Here is a 17,849-nt window from a genome sequence, read left to right on the forward strand (position 1 = left end):
CCATTGAATATCCATATTTTCCCCTGAAACATGATAATCAGTTTTGCTGGGTAGGTGATTCTTGGTTTTAATCCCAGCTCATTTAACCTCCAGAATATCATATTCCAAGCCCTTTGATCACTCAGTGTAGAAGCTGCCAGATCCTGGGTAATCCTGATTGTGTTTCCACAATAGTCAAATTGTTTATTCATTGCTGCTTGTAATATTATCTTCTTGTTATGGGAACTCTGTAACCTGGCTATAATATTCCTAGGAGTTTTCTTTTGGGGATCTTTTTCAGGAGGTGACTGGTAGATTATTCCAACCTCTTTTTTGCCCTCTAGTTCTAAAAACATCAGGGCAGTTTTCCTTGAGAATTACTTGGAGGATGATTTCTAGGTTCTTTCTTTGATAATGGCTTTCAGGCAGTCCAATAATTTTTAAATTATCTCTCCTGTATCTATTTTCCAGGTCATTCATTTTTCCAATGAGTTATTTCACATTGACTTCTATTTTTTTCATTTGTTTGGATCTGTTTAATAGTATCTTGATTCCTCATAAAGTCATTGGCTTCCATTTGCTCCAATATAATTCTGAAGGAATTATTCTCTTCTGTGAGCTTTTGAGATTCTTTTTCCATCTGGCAAATTTGGCTTTTTAAGGCATTCTTCTCCTCATTGGCTTTTTGAGCCTCTTTTGCCATTTGAGTTAGACTAATTTTTAAGGTGTAATTTTCTTCAGTCAGATTGTTGATTCTATTTTCATGATTTTCTTGCATCATTCTCATTTCTCTTCCCAATTTTTCCTCCACTTCTCTTACTTGGCTTTCAAAATCCCTCTTAAGCTTCTCTATGACCTATAACCAGTTCATATTTTTCTTGGAAGCTTTTGGTGGAGGAATTCTGACTTCGTTGTCTTCCTCCTGCTCCATTCCTTGATCCTATCTGTCCCCTAAAAAGGAATCCAAAGTCAGACCACTGTGCATGCCCTGGTTCCCCTGCTTACTCATTTTGCCGCTCAACCAATTGACTCTTGAGCTTTTTGCCACAGAAGAGCAATTAACCCATATACTGGTCACTTTTTACCCCTACAGTCTGAAGTCCAGGAGCTCTGCAGCAGCCATGGGGGTTCTCCCTTCAGGGAAAGAGGCTGGACTGTACTCTTGGACTCCCTGTTCCCAAAGTCCATTGACCTCTCACTTTGTCTTTGGCATTTATGGGTTTATAATTCTGGAAACCACTGCAGTTGCTGGTGGCCACTCTCCCAATGTCCCTCTAGCTGTGGCTGGTCAGTCCACCATGAGGCTAAAACCTCAACCTCATGCAGGGCTGGGCTCGTCTCCCAGTGTTGCTGTGCTGGATCCTTCCTGATGGCCTGTCAGGCTGTCTTCAGTGGTAGTTTAGTTTCTCCCTGTCCCTTTCTGTTCTGTAGCCCTAAGGTTTGTTTAAAGTCATTTTTATAGGTATTTGATGTGGTTATGGGGGGACTGAAGGGAATCTTCCTGCTTCTGTGCTGCTATATTGGCTCCCTTGAAAATTCCTTGAAGGATGATTTCTAGGTTCTTTTTTTTTGATCATGGCTTTCAGATAATACATTTTTAATTATTTTTCCTGCATCTATTTTACAGGTCAGTGGTTTTTCCAATGAGATACTTCATACTGCCTCTATTTTTTTCATTTGTTTGTATCTATTTTATAGTATTTTGATTTCTCATAAAGTCATTAGCTTCCTTTTGCTCCCATCTAATTTTGAAGCTTCAGTGAGTTTTTGAAATTCCTTTTCCATTTGGCCAATTTAACTTTTAAAGGCATTCTTCTCATTGACTTGTTGGGCCTCTTTTGCCATTTGAGCTACTCTATTTTTAAGGTGTTATTTTCTTCAGCATTTGGGGGGGTTTCCTTTGTCAGGCTGTTGACTCTATTTTCATGATTTTTTTTTTTGCATCATTCTCATTTCTCTTCCCAATTTTTCCTCCACTTCCCTCACGTGATTTTTAAATCCTTCTTGGCCTATAATCTTTCATAGCCTGTAACTGGTTCATATTTTTCTTGGAAGCTTTTGATGCACAAGTTTTGCCTTTGTTAACTTCTTCTGGTTCCATGTTTTGATACTTTTTGTCCCCAAAAAAAGGATTCTATGGTCTGATTGTGCTTTCTCATCTTGCCAGACAATTACTTGACTTTTGAGCTCTTTGCCATGGTACAGCTGTGGTTCCAGAGTAGTGAGCTTTGTCCCAAATCTCCGAGGTTTTTGCAAATATTTTCAGAGGTCTGAGGAGGGTTCCCTCTCCATAGCCACCACAAGCTCTGGCACACTGGTGTTTCTCCACCCGGGACCACCATCCATGACAGTGACCCATATCCAAGCAGGTCAAAGTCAGAGCAATTACCCTCTGAATGGTTGCTTGGTCCCCCTACAATCTGCAGGCCTGGAGCTCTGGGGATGGCTACACGGCAGCAACTGCAGCTGCAAAGCCTCTGCTACTTCTCACTTTGGGGTCAGGGGCTGGACGACACTCTTCTGTCACCTAGTTCCAACAGGGTTACCCACAGACATTTTACTTTCTCTTTGGTGTTTACGGGTTGGGAAGTCTGGAAACTGCCACAGCTACCAGTGATTCACTCTCCTGAGTTCTGCTCCAACCTGTCTGGGGTGGTGGTTGGGGCCACCCCAGGTTTGGCACAGCTCACACAGGACTGTGCTTGGCTCCTTGCTTGGTGAGATAGACCCTTCCTGTGGGCCTGCCCAGCTGCCTTCAGTGGGAGATTTGTCTCTCTATGTCACTTTGTGGGTTCTGTATCTCTAAAATTTGTTTAGAGTCATATATTACAGATATTGGAGGTGATTGTAGTGGGAGCTCACAAATTTTCCTGTGCCTACATTGGACTCATTTTCTGACAAACACTAGGGTATAGTCAAGAAGAATATAGATCCTATAAGCCCTTTGGAAAAGTGGGTCTCGTCAAATTTTTTTCTCATTGCTGGTGCACTGGTGTCTACCCATGGAGATTATTCATTGTACTCTAAGACTTGAAGCCTTCCCTGGGGAAAGTAAAAACGTGTAACACATGTCCCCAAAGTCCATTGGTAAGGGACTTTCTTCTTATTGGTAGTGATAAATGCCCTGCCCAATGTGACTTGGTAAGAGACAAGAGAGCTCCATCCTTTGCCAGTCTCCCCCTCCTCCTTTGAGGAGTCTTCCAGTGTGATTCCCACTTAGGGACCCTCTTGGCAAGAGTCTTCTTCAAGCACAGATTACAGTTGACTTCTACCTTCAAGAGAAAAGATGGAAGAGGACATCCCTACTTTAGGTTGCTGATGGAAAAGACTCTGGGAAGACATGGAAAGTGTTATAGACTTTATTATGTCCCTATTCCTGGCTTGCTATTCTAGAGATTTGGGGGAATTTTCCCCTTGAGTTGTGATCCAGGACCCTCTCTCTTCATTAAGTTCATTTATCTTACTACCAATAGGAGAGTTCTTTCAGTCTATATTGTCTGGTATACATACTCCTACATAGACTTTCTCTGATTTCTTTTTTACTATAATTTAGACAACTTGGTTTCCTTGATATTCACTAGCTCTGTTCATTGTGGAACTGGTATTGGTATAAAAGAGGTCATCTTAGATATAGCACTTGGGATCCTCCTTTTCTGACACACCAAAAAAAATTAAACAATGATCAAAAGTTAGATGGAATTCAATCATATCCTCTAGACTAACAAGATTTAAAGGGAGAAATAGGTATATTTCTAGCCTATTACTCACTCTCTCTGAGAATAGCAAAGTGGTGGTCTCCAGCCTTAATTGTTGTTTCCTTTCCTGGCAGGAATGAAAGTCTCCTTTGGAAAAGAGTTGGGGCAGAAAAGGCTAGACATGTCCTTTCTCTTCCTTCAAGCTACACAAGAATAGGTCCCTTGCCATATGAGGGGCTCTCTACATATATTAGGTTCCAAGCCTTACTTTTATCCCTACAAGCCTGCATAATAGAATAGGGATGATGTCCTGTCCTGACTAATTATTGGGTTATATGTAAGTCCTTTCATCTTTTGTTGATATTGTTATTATCTTAAATAAAGATTTCCCCCCTATTAATTATATCATTAGTCTGATTGTTTCCATCAAAGTTCATGTTTCCATCAAAGTTCAGGGCTACCCCTACAAACCATCAAAATGCTTTTTGTCTGGGTGTTGCTATTGAGACTTAAAGAAAGGCCAAATTTTGATTTTCCTAGAGGTAACTCTGAATCAAATAAAAGACAAAAAATTTAGAGTGAATCCCTTAAACTAGGACATATAAGCCTAAGGTTTTACTAATGGGCCATGGGCTAAAATTAGATAATTCAAAATTTACTTCTGTTTAGACATTTATATATGGATGTGTTTGATGCTTCAATTTGTGCTTGCTTTCTGTCTGAATCACAACTTACTGGGTTGTGGAGATGAAGGATCTAATGCTCTGATTAAAGAAATAAATAAGGAGTTTTAAGTATTCTGTATGAAACAGTAAAGAGAAAAAAATAATGGATGTTAAGTGCCATGCATTAGGAATCTTGTCATCTTATTGAATGTAATTTCCAAAGGTTCTTCATAAGTATTTTCAGTTTTGTAAATAATATTTTATATTGGATCATCTTGAAAGGTCAAGTGTCTTATTTTCTAACTTCGTACTAAACGCAAATATAGATGTTGATAAAGATAAACCACTTAGGCAAATATTAAGCAGGATGCAGATAAACAGAAATCATGGATAGAAGGTAACCATACCTCTGAGAGCTTAGTGAAAAGTATTTCACTGTGGAGGCCCTAGACATTTTGATACTGATAGCCAAGAATGTGCTGATACAGATTGTTAGAATTTTTTATGATTTGACTGTCATCTACATGTTATCAATACCTCCCAGACTCATATTATCTGTAAATTTAATAGCATGCCATCTATGACATCATATAATTCACTGAGAACTAGAAAAATCATACAGGCAAAGACAAATTCTAGAGGTTTTCCACTTGAAAATTTCCTCCAATTAGAAAATGACCCATTGATGATTAATCTTTAGGTTTAGTCATTTCCTTAACTCTTAATCTCCCTAAGAATCTTATCACAAAGCTCAGACCTCTCCATCAGGCCCCCCAAAATAGCCAAAAAGCCTTTGTTAAGCATTCCATTGAAATTCATGTCTTGATTTAGGATGATATGCTTGATAAAATAATCTGAAATCTCAGTAATCTTACTGATTCCTATCATAAATGTTGGTAGATTTATGATCAGCCCTTTATAGTGTCAAGTACAATAGAAACTCCCCAGCCTGTGATAGTATAAAGGTAATGGCAACAGCAGAAATTATTCCAAGGAAAGCAAGTGTTAATTACTTTGAGAAAACTTGAAAATCAACTACTGAAAATTCTGTGGTAATGTCCCTAGAATAATAATGAAGACTTAACTACTTTTAAATGAAGCAGAAAAATTACACCATTAACATTGCCTTAAGGTGGTCAGATGTCTTGCTTCTTGTATTTGACATCCCAGATTTCAACTATTTTTCTATTCCCTTTAGGACCATGCATAAGATAGCAATCTTGTCCCATCTTCCTTGTGACCCTGTCCTTTTTAAGATGCATAATGGTAAACTGGGGAAATATATAGATGGATTTGGAAATGGTGCACCTGAATCTGTGTACAAATTCTACGTCTGAAACCTATTATTTCCCTAATTGCAGGCAAGTGCATTAGTCTCTTTAGATGACACTTTACTCATCTGTAAAATGAGCAGGGTGTACTAGAAGTCTATCTAAAGTATCTTCTAGCTCCTAACCCCTATTTCTATGATTCTGCATTAGCTTATTCAAAATCAGTTCCATTAAGTTTTCAATAAGGTTTTGTGGCATAGGGCACTTGTTTTAGCAAATGTTAATGTTGTATCTAAACATGCTTAGCATCAATTATGATTAAATAAAATCTTAGCCATATACAAGATCATTTAACTTTTTCCTCTTTACCCTGACCCTAAGTCATGCTGCTTTATCCCAATATAGGTTTAGCATTAATGTTAGTAAGTTTAATTTTAAAAATAAAGAAATTATTTTATTTATTCATCTAAATCCACTTAGACCTTTGGAATGCAAATACATCCCAAAATAAGTCATTTTAATTCCACTCACAAACCTCTGCTAGGTCATACCATATTGATTAACAACATCAAACAATTTCACTAGAGACCTTCAAGTGAATTCTGTATGATTATTTGTCAGAGACAGGATACATGTTCTTGTGAGGTTGAACTAGATGATCTTCAAAGTCTTTTCCAACTCTGAGATTCTAGTATAAACTGTATCCCATTAAGTTCTTCCTTCATTCCTTCATCCATCTCTTCCTCCCTTCTTCCCTTCTCTTCTTTACTCTCCTTTTCTTTGACCTTCCTTCTTTTCTTCCTCCCTTTCTTTCTTAGACTGTGACTCTAATTCATCCAGGCTAAAAGTTCAGCATCCACTCACAAACCCAAATGAACTACTAATTGGCATGGACACTTTGGTCTACTCTGTTCCCAATGTAGCCTGCTTCTCTTTAGGCAGCTTGGCACACTCCCTTTCCTCCTCTTTCTCATTCCAAATAGTCTCAGAGGCTCATTCAGTTGCTGCTGGGTATAATGCAGTTACACAATCACATTTAATTCTACAGTTGCTCAGAACTTCCAAAGTCTAGCAATCCACCATCTTCAGCTTCCCCAGTAGCAGAAATTTCATGAGATTTCCCACCACACCTGTCTCATTAAATTTTCTTTATAAATATGGGACTTGTGGTAGAAAAAGAATATATGTATATCTGTGTGTGTGTGAGTATGTGTATGTGTGTACGTGTGTGTGTGTGTGAGTGTGTAATCTCCCTTATGGTCCAATGTCACCTTAACTTTGTAAATTTTGTGATCCTCAAACCTGTTTATTAAATGGAATTTGTGAAACTAAAATTATCCATTAATTTGTAGCAAAGTAAATTGTCTGTGAGAACTTTTATGAGTTTGTCTTCCTAACCTCATTAATTACTTGAAAAAAGTTGAGATTAAAAAAAAATAAACAAGGAATTATGGTGGTGAGTTTGAATGTGAAAGAGTCTCTCCCAGTTAGAATCTATGAGAGATACAGAATGAGAGGGATATATTTACATGCAGGGTTTCCTTTCCTTTCAAGTTTCATGTTTTGAAGTTAGGTACATTGTGGATCTAGTAAAAAATAACAACGGCTGCAGCGTCACTGCTATCAATTCTTCTCAGGTATTTTTATTCTTTCTTTTTTAACAGATGAGTTTAATAAATTGTTGTTGCTGTTGTTAAGTTTTATAGTATCCTATGTATTTCTATAAGAGTAATTTCTGTTTGATGAACTGAATTACTGAATCACTGTTACTGTAGAATATGTAATGATTTTCTAATCTGTCTTCTTATATGCCATCCCCTTTCCAATTAATCCTTGACACTGCTAATAAAAGAACCTTCATTATTTACCATTCCAAGCATGTCAAATATCCAATCAAAAATCATCAGTGATCCAAATTGACTGTAAGAAAATGTAAATTCCTTATCCTGACATTGTGGTCTCTTCACAATTTGACTTCAATGTATTATTTCTAGTCTAATACTAACCTTTGTTGTTAATCTAATTGTTTCAGTCATATCTGACTCTTCATGACTTCATTTGAAATTCTCTTGGAAATGCCACTGGGGTGAATTGCCATTTCTTCGCCAGCTCATTTTACAAATTAGGAACTGAGGCAGATAAGTGAGTTGGCCAGGGTCACACAGCTAGTAAGTGTCTGAGTTCAGATTTGAACTTAAAAAGATGAGTCTTCCCAGGGGGCAGAGTCAAGATGGCAGAGTACAAACAGGACCTCCTTGTGGCTCTAGCTCCCACCACCCCCAGTTCATGTAAAAGGGGATGCTGAACAAATTCTGGAGCTACAGAACCCACAAAATAACACCTAGAAGCTAATCTCCAGCTGAAGACAGCCAGGTAGGCCAGCAGGTAGCGGCTAGCACAGAGTGCTAAGAGCCACGCCCAGCTCCACTAACGAGGTTTTAGCCCCAGGATGGGCCTGGCCAGCCACCAGCTGGAGGGACTCCAGATCATCAGCAGCTGTGGGAGTCCAGAATTATCAGTACATAAATGTTAAGGACAAAGGGAGAGGTCAGTGGGGTGCGGACTTTGGGACCAGTAGTTGGGAGTGCATCAGCTTTTGCCCCCGGGATGAGAAGCCATTGAGGGCAGTGGCGCATCTGCAGCCACATGGCAGCTTCAGCTCCTGGGCTGCAGACTGTAGGGGGACCAAGCAACCAGTCTGAAGGGTAATTGCTTTTGCTTTAACCTGCTTGGATCTAGATTGCAGTCTATGGTGGAGGTGCTAAGGTGTGTGACCAGCTTGCCAGAGTATGTGGAAACTTCATAGAGAGCAGCCAAATAATACCTCCGGCAGCGGAGAAAACCGCAGCATTTGGAACGAAGCTCCGCCATCTGGTGGCAGAGTGCTACTATGGCAAAAAGCCCAAAAGTCAAGTAATTGAGTGGCCACATGACCAGGCAAAGGAAGCAAAAAAAACAGAAAAAATACAACATTAGACTCCTATTTTGGGGACAAAAAGGATCAAAGCATGGAATAGGAAGAAGACAGTGAAGTTAGAAATCCTGCACCAAAACCTTCAAAGGAAAATGTGAGCTGGTTACAGGCCATAGAGGACCTTAAGAAGCAGATAAGAGAAGTGGAGGAAAAATTGAGAAGAGATATGAGAATGATGCAAGAAATTATGAAATTAGAGTCAACAGCCTGACTGATTAAAATAACACCTTAAAAATTAGACTAACTCAAATGGCAAAAGACGATCAAACAGGAAATGAGGAGAAGAATGCCTTAAAAGCCAAATTTGCCAGATGGAAAGAGAATCTCAAAAGCTCACTGAGGAGTATCATTCCTTCAGAATTAGATTGGAGGAAATGGAAGCTAATGACTATATTAGAAATCAAGATGCTGTTAAACAGATCCAAGGAAATGAAAGAGTAGAAGGCAATGTGAAATAAGTTATTGGAAAACCACTGACCTGGAAAATAGATCCAGAAGAGATAATTTAAAAATTATTGGACTACCTGAAAGCCATTATCAAGGAAAGAACCTAGAAATCATGCTCCAAGAAATTCTCAAGGAAACCTGCCCTGATGTTTTAGAACCAGAGGGCAAAATAGAGGTTGAAAGCATCCAGTGATCACCTCCTGAAAAAGATCTCAAAAAGAAAACTTCTAGGAATATTATAGCCAGGTTCATAAATTCCCAGATCAAAGAGAAAATATTACAAGCAACCAGGAAGAAACAATTTGAATATTGTGGTAACACAATCAGGATAACTTAGGATCTGGCAGCTTCTACAGTGAGGGACTGAAGGGTTTGGAATATGGTATTCTGGAGGGCAAAGGAGCTGGAATTAAAACCAAGAATCACCTACCCAGCAAAACTGAATATCATGTTTCAGGGGAAAATATGGTCATTCAGTGGAATAAAGGACTTTCAAGCATTCTTGATGAAAAAAACAGAGTTGAATAGAAAATCTGATATTCAGATACAAGAAGCAAGAGAAGCATGATAAGGTAAACAGGAAGGAAAAGAAATTATAAGGAACATATCAAAGCTGAATATTAACCTTCCTACATGGAAAAACGATAATGAATACTATTTTACATGTAATTGGGAAATAAATATACAGGCACTGGAGCATAGAGATCCACCATGCCCTACTGGAAAAGTTGAAGGGGTTATGGGAGAAGATATTGGAGAAAGCAGATTGGAGGAGGGGATATCCTGTGGGATTGCTATTTTGGGGCAGTGGGTAGGGGAAAGATGGGGAGAATATGTGTAGAATGTGTAACTCAAAATCTGGTCAAAATGAATGATATAAGTCAGAAGTTAATAAAGCATTTGAAAAATGAAAAAAAAAAAGTTGAGTCTTGATTCCAGGCTCAGCATTCTATCCACTGTGCCATCTAGCTACATGCTAACCTTTATATGTCCTCTCATTTCTAACTAAATTGAATTCCTTTTATTTTCCCATTCTCCTCTCTCACTCACCTGGAATGGACCTTTTTTTCCCCCTTTCACCTTTCCCTATGCCAATCCATGTCGGTCTGTTGAAGTCTCCACCATCTTTTAAAACCAATTCAGGGTTAACTTTTTTTAATAATTTCCCTGAATGTGATCTTTGCCTCCTCAAATTCCCACTGTACGTCCCCCTAGAACACTCATTAAGAGTTATATCAAACTCTCTTGTATCATTAAATTGCATGCTATAATCATTTCCTTCTCTGCCTTTCTTTACCACTAAATGAATGATACTTTCATTGAAAAAAAGTGAAAACTTCATACCTGCCTTTGTATCCCTTACACATTCCATAGTTTCTTGCTTTAAGCAATTAATAAATGTTTATTAACTGAATTAAAATTTTGCAGTGCAATGAGGTGTCCTCAGCTGGAATAGATCATATAATACCTTAACACATGTGGATACTCCAACTCTATGCTGGGACTATGAATTTTACTGTGTATCTTTGTCAACACTGAGGTGTGGCATTTCATCAATTTCTGAAAATTTGTTATCTATTGATTTTCTTTACTTCATATACAATTTATTTTCCTATTGTATAAAGTTCATGGTTGGAAAATGGAGAGTTAATACAACCTGAACTGACCAATAAAGCTCTTTGCAGATTTCCAGGTAGGAATTTGAAACTGGAGAAACACAATGCCCACCAAGAGTAATCTGGGTCCTTCATTGCATGGGCATCTCTGACAAAGGTTTGTACCAGTAATTCCTGTGAAGTGGTTAACAGCTGCTCTTAAGGTCACTATACCTACAAGATGACAGTATCTTGTAATGGATATTACACAAATATGCAAACTACCAATATAGTTGCATTTATAAATTTATTAATTTTCTTCTGCTTTCCACTACTATTTGATATTGTTTTAGAAATGCTAGCTTTTGCAATAAGAAAAGAGAATATCATCAAAGCTATAATCATTTATAGAATTAAAAATAAATCCGTGAAAATCATCAGCATTTCTATACAGTACTAATCAAATCCAGGATGACATGACAAATAAGCAAAATTACAGTCAAAACAACAATACACTGCACAAATGTTCTGCACATTAGAGTACTCAAAACCATGCAGGATTCAGATAAATAGAAATCTAAAACAATTTTTATAGAAGTAATGGAAGACAAACAATTGGTACAATAGTCACTATTATTGATTGATTCCTACCAATGTAACAAAATTTAATATTACATAGATCAAGTGGATTTGAATAGCATTGTTGTTACTGCTGCTGTTCCTATTGTTCTTTTTGCTGTTGTTATTGTCATTTCTGTCACGGAATCCTTTGGCAGTCTGTTGAAATGTATAAGTCACTTCTCAGAATAAGGTTTTTAATTTGTAAGATGAAACATGTGGAATTACAAAAGAAACCCATTTTATTGAAATATAGCACATCTGTTCTAGATTTCTATTTGGAATTAATGAAGAAAAGTAACTAAACTAACCATACCCTTTGACTCAGCAATATCTCTACTAGGCAGAGAATCCCAAGGTAGTGCAAGAAACAAAGATTCAACTAAACTAAAATATACATAGCACTCTTTATAGTGGCAAATGAGGGGGTGAGTATGGAATGAATGAGATATATGTAGATGATGAACTAGTTTTAAAAACTATATCATACAAATATTATAAAATGTGCGTGCTGTGAAAAATGAGAGAGATTTGCAAGATATCTATGCACATATCCAAAATGAAAAGATGGAAGCAAGAAAATAAAATGCACAATGATTATACCAAATGGCAAAATCATTAAGAGGAACTTGAACACTTAGGAAATAGGAAAAACCAAGGAGGGTTCTGTAGAAATGAAAATGAAACACACTTCCTTCTTCACTGCAGAAAGTTAAAGTATTGTAATAATTGAATGTTGTTTAGATTTTCAGAAAAAGTACCAGGTGTTTTTCTTTGTTTTTCTTTCACAAGAGACGTGTCAATCTATAGGTAAAAGTGGGGCGAGAAATGATGGTGACATCAAAGTAAAAACATCAATTAAACTTTTTAAATATTACCTGTGGTTCACTGTATGTTGTGACCTTAAAGCTAAGACTGTGTCAGGAAAGATGAGCTGAATGGTTAACAAGTTAATATATGCATTATTCCTTGGCCTTTGCCCCAGATAATTTCTACTAGACCCTAACCCACCATCAGTTTCTTTCATCATTGAGCAGACTTTAATCAATAAGTTAGTGATATAATGTTTCATTGTGAGTCACATGTGTGAGAGACATCCTTAGTATAGGAATAAACAATTTTTGTTGGAAAGCCAGGAAGGTTTTCATTACATTTATTTTACATTTAGTCTTTCTGAATAAACAGTTAACCTCCTTAATGGAAAATAGGGACTCAGACAAATGCAAGCCCTTTTATGCAGCTCCCAATTTGAATTTCCCACCTCATTATCCATTGACTAGATGCAACCTCTTGACATGTCTACTGTCATGCCCCACTCCAACATCTCCTTAAGCAAGTGTACAGGCTTCTAAACTTTTAACTTATCAGAAACCTAGTTCTTCTAGATAACAGCTCTGATTAGAATCAGTCACCTCTGACTTACATTCTGCTAATCACTCAAGATTGGGGGAGTACTTTTAATCCTGTGGAAACAAAATTCCTCCCATTGTTTCCCACACCTGACTGAAGTTTAGTTATTTTTTTTAATCTAATACTGTATAGTTGACCACTATGGGACCTAAAATAATTTTTCCCCTTCTACCTTCCCTATTAAAAATTTAAAATATATAAACATTTTAAAAATAGACAAGCTTGAAGATAGAATATGAAAAAGTATAAATTGAAGTTGTTTAATTTGAAAAAGAGAGGTTAGAAGGAAGAATGTATATTTCTCCAAACATCATTTGGTAATTTTTGCAATGTAGGGAAATAACATATGAAACTGTTTTATAATAGTTGAACTAATCAGTTTTCTCCATTTCTAATTTTTGCTCTTAAACATGGCAAATCATTTGTTATAAACAGGGAGACATACAATATTTAGCAGATATATATCCAAATAACTTCAACAGGATTTTCCCCTTAGTTTCGTAGGAGATATGATAAACCCTAGGGGTCTTTCTATTAAGAACCTAAAATAGAGGAATGTGCTTCTCTTCCATCATCCCCAAAACATTGATGGCAATAGACGAAGTCAATATTTTGAAAAAAAATCGAAACAAAGAACAATTGCATTAAATGGACTGGCAACAGACAGGTTACAGAAATCTGTTTCCCCAAACTGATTGGGAATGGGCATGGTTTTAATCTGTTATCTTCAATGATCTAAACCAAATATTTTCCTTTCTCAGTAACAGATTATGTAGCATTCTATAGTGGAAAGAAACTAAATTGAGAGTCAATAGGCTAGGTACCTAATCCTGCTTCTGCAATTTACTTCTTGTGTAGCAAGTAATTTCTCTCCTTCATTTTCAATTTTTCCCCATCTACTGACTCCTTTCCTACTGCCAACAAACATAATCACATCTATATATCCAGGCCTATTTACTCCTGAGTTCCAGTACAGTATCACTGGCTACCTATTAGACATTTTAAATTGTATACACTATATGCATCATAAATGAAGCATATCCCAAATTTAACATGATATTTTCATTGCACCACCCACCTCTTCCTTACTTTTCTATATCTGCTGAAAGTAGGAACCACCACCACCACTATACTATATAACCATATTCATAACTTCATGAATCATGCTAGTTTCTTCCCTCTCTCATCCCTTTCCACATCAAAATGGTCTTGCCATCACATCACTAACCTGGTTCAAACCTTCCTCACCTTTTGCTTGTACTTCTGCAACAGCTTCCTTATTAGACTCCCTGAGTCTTTATAGTCCCTTAATCTATAGTCCCCTTAATCTATTGCCAGGTTCAAAACCTAGATGTCATCCTTGAACCCTTACTCTCTCTTAGCTACTGTATTAATTTTGTTTGCCAAGTCCTGTTGATTCTACATTCTCAGCAGTTTTCATATCTGCTCACTTTTCTCTTGTGACATAGCCCACACCCTGATGCTGAGCCTTATCACCTCCTACCAGGACTATTGTAATTATCTTTGGTTGATCTCCATGGTCCCTTCAACTATAACTCTGGTCTTTCTAACATCCAAATCTGACCATTATAACAGCTCCGTTATTCAATAAATTCCAGCCACTTCCTATAACCTCCAAGATCACGTATAAAATATTCAGTTTGGCATTCAAAGTTCTTCCTAACTAGGCCCCTTCCTAGCTTTCCAGTCTTCTTATAGCTTTACTCCCTCCACCTTCCCATACCCTTTAATCCATTGATCCTACTATCTTTTCTAGTCCTCAGACAAGATACTCCCAGGATATAGAATGTAAGATATGAGATATGATGCAGAATGTGACCAGCAGACAAGTGACCAAAAAAGACTGTACCTCAAAACCATCCACTGTGGACTTGCCTATGTCTTTTACAAAGCACCCGCATTTCCAGAACAATTCTTCCCCCCCCCCCCATCTCCTACTCTCTTTGCTTATCTGTATGATAAAAGACCCTTCAGATTACCTGATATCCCAGACATTTTGGAGCCCAAGCTTGCTCCTCCCATTCTCTTCTCCTCCTTCCCCCATTCCATAAAATTGTATTTAAACCAAACACCTAACCCCAATAACTGCCTTTGACTCTGTGAACACCAGGAATCCCAATTTGAAATAGTCTGTTGTAAGAAAGAGAAGAATGAAATTAGGGTGCATGTATCCATGGCTTAATTTCTCTCAAACTGGCTTGACATGCATTGCATGGGAGTTACATTGCCAAAATGCCCTCCCCCCCAGGGGGGGGCCAGTTCAGAATTGGCTCAATTTGGGATTTGGGGATACAGGTTATATGCTCTTTGAAGAGTAGGTGTTCCCAAGGGATGCCAATCAACTCTGATTAGTCACCATGTTGGGAGGTGGGTTATATTAAAATGAGGTCTTGAATATATGACTGAGGTCACCTAATCCTGATCAGAGAGACTTCAATTTCTGTATCACCTGTCAACTGTAGGGAGGAATCCACACTTTCCCAGACCAGTCTGGGCAACACAATGGGCAGGAATAGAACCATTTAATTAGATTATATCTAAAAATCCTTCTGAAGAAGGACTGAACTTCGAAAGAAAGGGGAATGGGGAAGCTCTGAATTTCCAAGATAATAATTACTAAGAAAAGGCATTTTTCATACCGCCTACTGGAAGCAGGCCTGCTTGGGTGAATTACCCCAATAAATATCTTTCTTTAAGTTGGAAACTGTCCAAGTGAATTCTTTCAGGATGCTAGAATCCAAAATATATTCCTCATCATTTCAGGTAGCATCCCAACATTCTTGGGGTACACCCTGAACTCATCACTAGCACACAGGAGGAAGACATTTAATTAATACTCTTGCACTGGCTAGCTGCCTCTTGCTGATGAAATGACTGACTCTAGTGGTAGTTTTGTTTTGGTGCCTTTTTAGTCTGTATATATAATATTCTGCCAGGCTTCTTCCTAGTAAAGTTAAATATGGTTCTCACAATTAATGTTATAGTTGTCTTTAGAGACCATTCAAGGCCAAAAAAAATTAAAACTTCCTGTTTTTACAAAAAAGCTTTATTGTAACTGAGCATGATTTTTATCACAAAAGGGGGAAAAAGTCTCAATAGTACTCAACATACTAGCAATAGGCATACCTGAGAAAATGGAGAAGGGTTTAGAGGTGCTATCTAGGCCACAGTTTTGACGATGTATGCTATCATTACCCAAGACCCTTGGTATATTGTGCCTTAAGAACTCTAGAAACTTACAGTGCAGTACAAAGCACAAACGTCTGCCCAGGCACAGGAAACACAAGTAATATGGAGGGCTGGCCAAGAAGTGCCCACTCTTTGGAACATACACATTCTTCTCTGCTAAATAGAGACCTGTCACTTGAAGGCCTAGGAAAACTGTTTTCAGGGAGAAGTAATAGAAGGATCCTTACCCTTAGATCATGCACAGCTTTCCTCTCTTTTCAGACAGCTTATTTATGATAGTGTAAGGTCTTTTAATTATCTTTTAAGCTAGAATTGAATATGTATGGTAAAATGGTATAGAGGATGTCTTTTGAGTTGTGTATAAATTGGATTTAAGTGAGGCTGAGTTTCACAAAGTCTTGCACCTCACTTTCTCTTCCAGTCATCAGAGTCCAAAACCAAGACAGAATTCAAGAAGACTGGCAATGGCTCAGGATGCAGTGTACAACCTTGGCATCTTCAATGTCTAACCAAGCTCTACTGCACCTTTATGGCCTTTGTTAATTTTTCTCATTTTGTTCATTGGTCTCATATGCCCATTCTGCTTTAGGGAAGGGGAAATCTTGGGGTAGAAATGCCCCTAATTTATAGATTGGGTTTTATGCCCTTTGGTTACCCGCAACCTGGCTTAGCCCTTCTGCAAAAACAGCTTGACACATGTGACTCCTTCACATGCTAGAACTTCTTGGAACCATACATGAGAGTTGGGTGAATCAGGTAGACACCCAAAGTGGAAAGCAGTCCTGAAAGGGGATAGTAGCCCTCACAGCAGAGATACTAGTTTCCCAGAACACCCTACAATTCCTACAAAAAGCACAAACAAACCTTCTGCCCTGAGGAGGAGAGGGACAAAAGGGTGTCAATCATTACTGATAATTAGGTAGGGTTCTATTTCTTTCATCCTTAGAAATGCATGACCTTGAGAAAAATTATTCGTTTTGGGGGGGAGAGGTAAAAAGAAGAAACATCCCAACCCAGGATCCCTACTTAGATGTTCCTTAGAGATAAGAATTAGAAATGTGATTTCATTTGTTTAAGGTATTCTTTGATAGGGCATCTAGGTGCAGCAATGGATAAAGTTTGAGACCTGGCTTGCTTTTAAATTCTAAGAAATCAATATTCAAGTATCTCTAGTATGGGCTGGGTAGCCCAGTGAATAGAGCACAGGCCCTGGAACCTGACTTCAAATCCAGTCTCAGATACTTAGCACAAAAACTGGCCTTGTGAACTTGGACAAGTCACTTAACCCCAATTGCCCTCCAAAAAGCAAAACTAAAACAAAAACAAAAGCAAGTGGGGCTGCCAGGAGGCACAGTGAGTAAGAGTGCTGGCCCTTGAGGCAGGAGGACCCAGAATTGGTACCAGGCTCACATACTTAACACCCACACAAAATAACTGGCCGTGTAACCTTGGACAAATTACTTAACCCCAATTGCTTAAAAAAAAAACAACAACAACAAATATCTCTTGATTTCTTATTTTCAGACTTCTCTTCTCACCTACTACTCTGTATGGTTGGTGGAAACAAGGAGAGTGGAACTTATTTTGACCTCTGTTCTTCATGAGTTAGAATTAATAATCTTTTTTTTCTTTTCTCTCTTCAAAACAAAATGACAAAGAAAACAGTTCTACTTTTAATATAGAGCCCTTTCCTGAAGAAATATATTTTTAATGAATACAGATAAACCCATCATTCATAAAAGGCCTGATCTTAAAGCATTCTGTTGCTACACCTTAGGATTGTAGACTAGACAGATCTGATTCATTTATCTCTGCCCTCCTTTCTATCCTAGGCATAATTGTGAAAATATTAAAACAAAACAAACAAAAGAAAAAAAAGAAAACTGAAATGTAGGGGCAGGGTTTGCAAGATAACTGTGAGTGATTTGTTTTTCACTTAAAACAAGCATTTTTTTTTCTGTTTTCTAATCTCTGTTTTTATTGCA

Source organism: Petaurus breviceps, unplaced genomic scaffold (assembly GCF_028583685.1).
Source record: "Petaurus breviceps papuanus isolate PSGF00001 unplaced genomic scaffold, PetGlider_PUasm1.0 90683, whole genome shotgun sequence".
Taxonomy (NCBI): Eukaryota; Metazoa; Chordata; class Mammalia; order Diprotodontia; family Petauridae; genus Petaurus; species Petaurus breviceps.